Consider the following 7,863-nt stretch of genomic DNA (forward strand, 5'->3'; position numbering starts at 1 on the left):
CGAGATTTTGGACTCTGGCTCAGCCGGCACCTAGGGAAACCAAGCTAACCTGTATATTTTTAAAAACTGGAGACCTAAGGGAATCCAAGATGGTGTGACTTGAGTGGATGCCATTAGGTTTTATTTACCCACATTGCCCTGCAAACCTCCAACTTTGCCCAGTATGCCCCACAGGATGTAAATGACCCATCAGGTCACACCTAAGCTCCCATTATTTGTGGCTGTCTAGGAGCAAATACATAAAGCCCAGCTGTCCCCTCACCCCAGACATAGTCGGAGACAGGCAAAATGGCAACTTTTTAATAGTGGCATTTTCAGAATTTCAAGTTGAAATCCGATTTCACATTAAGTTGTGATTTTCTGTCCTGATTCCAGAGAAACTAAACTTGAAAAATGTATCTCTTCCAGATTAAGACTTACACTTATAAAATGTATTATAGTAATCCCAATGTTAACCCAGGCATTGCAGATTTGTAAAAATGACTTTAGTAGTTTTCCACTTCCTGCCTTTTAAATGCAACCACACACTCCCTCTGGATTGCCTAGGGCCTACGTTTGGGGTGGTATAAGTATAAAAAGGGAAGAGTTGGGTCTGGCAAAAGGGTTACTTTGCCAGGTCGGCATGGCAGTGTAAAACTGCATCCACAGACTATTCAATGGCAGGCCTGAGGCATGGTAAAGGTAAGGGTGTGTGGTAAACTCTGCAAAAGCATTGCCATCCTCAGCTTGGTGGAGTTTACCATCGATGTGAGACACACTTCTAAATCACTGTAGCTATGACTGGAGAACTGAAACAAATCTGCATCCCTGGCCTGTCTATCAAATCAGCTGCTGAATTTTATGAGTATCAAACACACAAGCAAAACACAGATCAGCGGTCCCGACAACAGTGCTGTAGAAAAGCAGAGGAGTTGCCTTCTTCACAATACATCCACTCCTGATCTGTGAAATGCTTGAACTCCATCTTCCAAGGTCCCATGGGGAAACGCGGATGGTTGTGGCCTCACAATGAGGTCGGCCCCAATTGGTTGGCTAGCCAGTGGCACACGTCCGGTGCTGCTGCTTTTTCCTTTCTTTGGAGAAGAACAGAGAAGTAGAGATGAGGACGAGATAGGAGAGTGAACAGAACACTGGGAAAAGGAAGTGGTCATTGGGGAAACTGGGGCAGGTAAGCAAAGCAAGGTCACTAAGGCTTTTGTGACCCTACAGTATCTGCTGTGAGGGAATACTCGCTTTCTATGATCTTTATCACTGACGTGTCCGGAGGTACTTACAGCCAAGTGTGTGTCTGCATTGTTCCTACCATCACCCAGCTAAAAATTAGGCATTCATTTACTGTATTGTTTGGGTCCTTAGTGAAAATATTTACACGTTGTAGCTCAGGTCTTTGTTTTTTTATACGGACATATGTTTTAGTGTTGGTAAAGCAATTGCCCAAAGCGAGATTGCATGTTACTCCACCTAAAGCTTTTGAATGTTGAATGTTGCTTGTTGTATGTAGTCAGCAGTTTGAGGGTTTTCTTTCTATAGCACAGCACTGTCCAGTAGATGACCTCTTGGTACCTCCAAATGGATTAAAGAACATTGTTGCTAAAATTTTAAAACAGTATTACTCCATTCAGCTAAACCCATTGGCCACAACACTAGGGTATTGGAGTGAAAAGGCATGTTTGTAATGCCTAGCGAGAAAATAGTATTGCAAACTGTGATGTTTTTTGGTCTCCAACTTTTATTAAATACATTTTTGTAGAGGCCAGTTTTTTCCCTGAAGTTCTATCATTTTTCTTGCATCACAGAGCTTTGGATGTTACTACCACCCGTTTCATGAGGTACCTGTCTTATAACCATGTCTCCCTGTCTATGTATCATTGGGTGCATTGTTTGACAGTGGCAGAAGCTGGTGACTTTCTCCTCTCACAGAACTCAACAGAATTTGGCAGAGTTTTTCAGGATCTCTGTGGACTTCCACAAAGCAAAAAGAAGGTCAGAAAAGTGGAGGAGGAAGTCAAAAGGTTTGGCAGGGGACCACCCTAAGTCCGTCAGGTCTAACAGTTATAAAGTAAAAGCACAACACAAGAAATATGCCAAGCAAATATAGAAAAATACAATTAATTTTGATAAATGAAATAACACCCACAAAACAAACTAAAATTGAATCGGTAGAACCAGCGATAAAAGCAAAAAAGCGACACCTGTTGTTATCTGGTCATGCTAGACTAGGTCAAAGTCAAAAGTTAAGGCCGACTTCAGGGAATTGTCGGTCGGATACAGAGATTAGGCTTGTCATGGTGGAAGCTGAAGTGGCTGATGATGAGTCAGTGGCAGGCTGCCAGCTGGATCTGGAGTGGGGCTTGAAGACAGCAGGTTGCTTAAGAGCAAGAACCTGGTGCAGTCATCAATGAAGTCAGGAAAGCTCTTCGGGGGTGAAGTCTGAAGTTCCCACCAAGGAAGGCCTCAGCATTGTTCAGATGCTGCCTTATTTCAGTCCCGGTGAAGCCCTCAATGTTTGGACTCAGAAAATTTTGAGGAATTCAGATCACCTTCAGCAGGGCAAACCAGCAATTTGAGGAAGGCTAGTGATTTGACAGCATTGGCTGAAGCTTCAATGGCAATCCCAGTCTCCATCGGTTCTCCAAGCAGATATTTTTCTAAGCCCTGTTTCTTGCAGTTTTGAGGACACCGCCCAAAGGTCCAAGACTTGGGGTCATCACTTGCAGGTTGGGATTAGTGATGGGCGGTGCTTGTAAAGTTCCCCTATATGGAATTCAGCAGAGTGGTTAAAAAACTATGCGAGAATTGGTCGATGCACCCATTTGCACTGCTTTTTTCGCATTCAGGAGCACAATGCATGTTCTCACACTGAAAATATCATGAGAACGGCACCATGTGGTTTGCATGTGTGTGCCATTTTGTTTTCTCTGTCACTCTGAGGGTTGTGCTGCATCTAACTTTAATCAACCCTTAATCTTTTCAACCCCAGATTTTTCTAAATTATCTACCCCTCATTTTCCTTTATATCATCAGTGTGTGTCTTTGTGTTTGTTTATTTTATGTTTCTGTCATTTTTTGTTTTTTTTTGCTGCTTTTTTTAATACTTTATTGTTGTTATTCTTTTTCCTTTACTTCTTTATTTTTTTTCTTCCTTCCCTTCTTCTAATTCTACCCCTTTCTTTTTTCCACCCAGTACCATGGCAGAGCAGGGTGGCAGAGGGAGTGGGGTTGCCGGTGTGGCTGCTAGCCACTAACCTTGCAGACGTCAGCGCCCACAAGGGGTGCAGTCCCGACCCATTTTTACAGAGGCAGAGGTGGCAGCATTTGTGGTCTTTGTGCAGCACCACCTCCCTCCAGGTTGGCAGCAGGGGGCATGCCTGGGAGAGGTTACGCCCTTAGGGAGCATTGACCTGTGGGGAAGGGTGCGCCAGTGTGTGCTTCGGCACACTTGGGTTCAGCGCACCCCACAGCAGTTGACTCACTGTTGGGCTGACATACTGGACTGTGAGCCGGACCTTATCAACCTGCTGGGCATCGAGCTATTGGGGCTTAGTTAGCAATAGTTACATAATTGTTGTATATGTTCCACAATGCAATTTTTATTTTTCCAGTAGTAATGCTGACTCTCAGAGGTAAGTTAAGTTTGCGTTATGATGAATATTATGTGATCTCGTTTGAGCTAGGCAGGTGCTCAGTCAGCGCTTCCTAATTGTACTCAGTGGTGCACGTTTGGGCTTCCTCTCTGTTCCTTTCTTTATTTAGCTTATGCAGTCCCTCCCATCACAATTTCCCAGTGATGTGTAGTATCATAGTATGCATCTATGCATTGAAAAAAAAGGGAGACTGAGTTGGCCCATCAAAGGTGGTTGAGAAGCAAAGATCATTCATTGCAAAATGAATGCATTAGCAGTGGTAGGTATTTGCAAATATAGTTAAGGTTTAGGAAACTTGGAGTTGGTGTACAAGTAGGAAATTAATGGGTCACCTGAAGATGATACTAGTACTATAGGTCAGTGGTTTCCAACCTGTGGTCCGGGGACCCCTGGGGGTCTGTAAAGCCTCCTCAGGGGGCCAATGACTGCTTAGAAAACTAAATAATATTAACAGACTAATAAAGTAGATATAAATAAAGTGGCTGATTGTACACCAGAACATTTTATAATGTACTGTAAATGTCAAAGAATTTGAAATTTAAGGCTAAAATAGAAATTAGTATCCTCAGATTGATTCATTGGACCAGTGCAGATTCATTAAACAGAATATAGTACGAACGATGTGTGGCTTCAATTAAACTTAGCAAAGCTCCAGCATTGCTATTAAAATATAAATATATATTTTTTTATTTATATTTGTTTCAAATTAAATAAAATATGTTATAATTATAATTTATGTATGTGATTGATGAATGCCTGTTTCTGTATTCTTGGTGTATTGTTTTGCGTTTCAAATCATCGACAATGTTTAGGCTGGGGTCCCTGGTTTCCAGTAATGAGGAGTGGGGGGGTCCCCAGATTCCTAAAATGATTCAGTGGGGGTCCCTGGGTTCAAGTAATGATAAAGTGGGGGTCCACAGAATCCAAAAGGTTGGGTACTACCGCTATAGGTGATTTGATTTACAAAAGTACAATGTACTGTATTTGTCTTTGCCTGTCAAAATATATTTTGAGAGTGTGCCTTTAATCTATTTATTTTATCTTCTTTCTTACCTCACCTCCCTAGGGGAAGATGAGGGCATGAACTCAGGTGGTTCTGAAAAGACAAAGGTGCCAGTACCACCACCAGTGTGGCCTCTCTCCCTTTTTTGTATTTATTTTCATTCTAGGTAAGCTTTGCTAAATTCTTGTTATCCCTGCATTTTTCTATTTTTCATGATTCTGTTCCTGACTCCCTCCTGTCCATAGTACGTAGCTTTCTTTTACTTTATTACAAAACTTAGCTTTCTCTTCTTCCCTTTATTACCATGTGGACTAGTACTGCAAGACTAAGATGACAAATGTTTAGGACAGATACTCTACAGAGAACATTGCATACCCAAGTCAGCTATCTACCCTTGTTTGTGAAGGTTTTCTTTTCTTTGCTCATACATAAACATAAAATGAGTGAGTGGCCATTGTCATGGTGGCTACCCCTTGTTGTGTGTATGTAGTATTCCTTTATACAGCATAACATACTAGCACTTCCGATGACAGTGCAGCATGGCTAAAAAGTAGAATGAGGAAAGTCCCATTGCATTTGCTGACCAATACCTCACCAAATCACCATTGGACCTCCTGGATTGAAGAAATATTCCACACCTTCATTGCAACTCAGCAGACAAAATCTCATAATGAACCAGGCCTGCCAGGCCTGTTGTGTACCGGCCTGCCCCATGTGCACTGACTCAAATGGAAACTTTCACTGCCTACAGCCCAGCATTCAGGCCAGGGCTGTAGGCAGCAGAAGCTGCCATTTCAGTCCTTGTTTGTGCACCAATGTGTACAAACAACAACAGAAAAAGAGAAGAGAGCTTACCTGGGTCTTCCCAGGGGGTCCTCCTCTCCAACAAGTCCTCCTCGGCACAGCTTGTACTGAGCTGCAGCGCTAAAAACACCATTAGCTCCACCAGTGGACCAGAGCACCCTGTGCACCCTGAATAGTTTGCCCATAAAAACCTAGATACAGACATCCATCATCTTCAGTACAAGTTAATTGCTAACTAAACGAGTTTTCTTCAATCCATAGTTCTCTCACCTGATTAGAAGAAGAGATGGATGCTACCTCAGTCTTCTTACTGCGGGGTTTTCCCAAGGTGGTATCCTATGATGCTGGTACTATTAGTAGCTATCTAACGTAACAGGGAAGACACAAGGTGCCATTCCCACCTATGCAAAGTCCAACTGTAGGATTAATCAAAGGCTTATCCATCAGTGTCAACTGAATTGAAAGAAAACAGAAAGTTAGTGGGTTATATTTGTATCATAACTTTAGAACAACTGAGACCAGACTACCGCAATGACAATATGATTGATGACACACAACAACAAAAAACTTGATATGATAATAAAAACTAGTGATATCAACTTCTTCTGAGCAATGTCGAGCTAGTTTTTATTGAAAACTAAACCTAGGAAATTAAATTCTCAAGTCAGGAGAAGTGGGCTCATAGTCTGGAATGGTGTGGACCAGGTAGAGTATTTACACAACACACAACACAAGGTCTGAATGATGATCTTGATGAATGATGCATGGGTGGATACATAGGGCTGGTATGGGCTACTGCTTAGGTAATAGAAGATCATGCAGTGACTTAGTGTTGCTTTCACCACATCCACCCAGCAACATTATGGGGTAAAATTTTGTCACATCTTTGTGAAAATCACGTAACCTGGGAGAAGAGAGTTAAGAGTTCAATGAATGGATGGGAAAGGGGATTTGGAGATAGAAGTGACAAAGACAAATACTACACATAAGAAAAAATAACAATATGTATTGGGGCACTGAGCAACACACCATCATCAATCTGTTGTGGAATGAAGTGAAGGAATGAGTCTGACACAATTCAGTTAAATGGATTGCAAACAGTCCTTCATCCCCTGAGAGATCCAAGATAGTATATCTCTAAATGTTATGTCTTCTAGGTTTGAAAAATACAAATTATGGAGGATTGAAGTTAACCCACCCAGTTGTAAAAATGATGATTGTTAAAAGAAAAACGATTGCCAAATTGGCTTAGTGCATCTGCATTCTTCTCGGAACGTCCATCACTCTCAGGTGCCTGTCTGAACCTGTCCTGTAGGTAAGCTGGAGTGTTGAGCTTTTATCAAGTTTTGTTTGTGCAAGAGGGAACTAGGAAAAGGCCTGTTTATTGAAAAATAGTAACTGTATTAAGGAGTAAAGGAGAAGGACAGAAGGAAACAAGATAAGCTTCATGAGGAGTCGGGAGTGTATCAAGAAGACTCAGAGGCAGAGCAAGAACATAAAAAGGAGTATCAGGTTTGAGCCAGAAATGCAGCAAACATGCACTCAGCAGCATTTCTCAAATCAACACACCTCACTCCAGTCTACAGAGCTAAGTGAGTACTAGGCCTCAGAGTCCTCATCATCATTATGGTTACTTTTTGTAGTCAATAACTTTCTTCTTATAGCTGTTCAGGTACTCCAGCCCTGAGTCCCTCCATTCTCCTCCTCCTGATTCCAAGTAACTCTATCCCAGTCCCAACACGAGAGAGATAGACCTGTGTAGTACACTGCTGTTGAAGAACAAACAGAGAAACAGAGTTGGAGTATTTTGTGTAGATTTGTGTGTGTTAACTAACATGACTGGTTTGATCTCTGAAGAACCAGAAAGAAAGAGTGGACCCTGCAGGTAAATTTAGCTAAGTATGAAAGGCCAATTACCTTCAGGAAAAATTATCACCCATCACTCCCCAAACATTGCAAATCATTGAAGTCAAGTTGCACATGTGTTGAACACCTTCCCTCACTGTCTGTCACAACATACATCAATAATCACTCACACTCACTCAATATCATCACTGATTGGTGGAACAGTTAGTAAATATTTCTTCCAATCCAGGCACAGTGGTAAATACATATTAGTACCAACTCTTTAATGGTAGTAACACATGGGAATTTGCAATTGGCACTAGCAATCTTTTAGCCAATGAACTTCTGGGGCAGCCCTACTACGTGATGTAAAAAAAAGGTTAGGCAGTGGCATGTGAGGGAGACAGGCATTGTCTCTAATACCCTGAAGGGAATGTGGGGTCTTCTTCCCTGCACGCAGATCTAAAACCAATTTGGCCATATATGTGAATACAAAATAGTGGGGCAGCATAAATTTGACACAAACCTAATGCTGACTAGCTATATTTGCAAATAAAGAAAGAAGTT

This window comes from Pleurodeles waltl, chromosome 6 (assembly GCF_031143425.1).
Source record: "Pleurodeles waltl isolate 20211129_DDA chromosome 6, aPleWal1.hap1.20221129, whole genome shotgun sequence".
Taxonomy (NCBI): Eukaryota; Metazoa; Chordata; class Amphibia; order Caudata; family Salamandridae; genus Pleurodeles; species Pleurodeles waltl.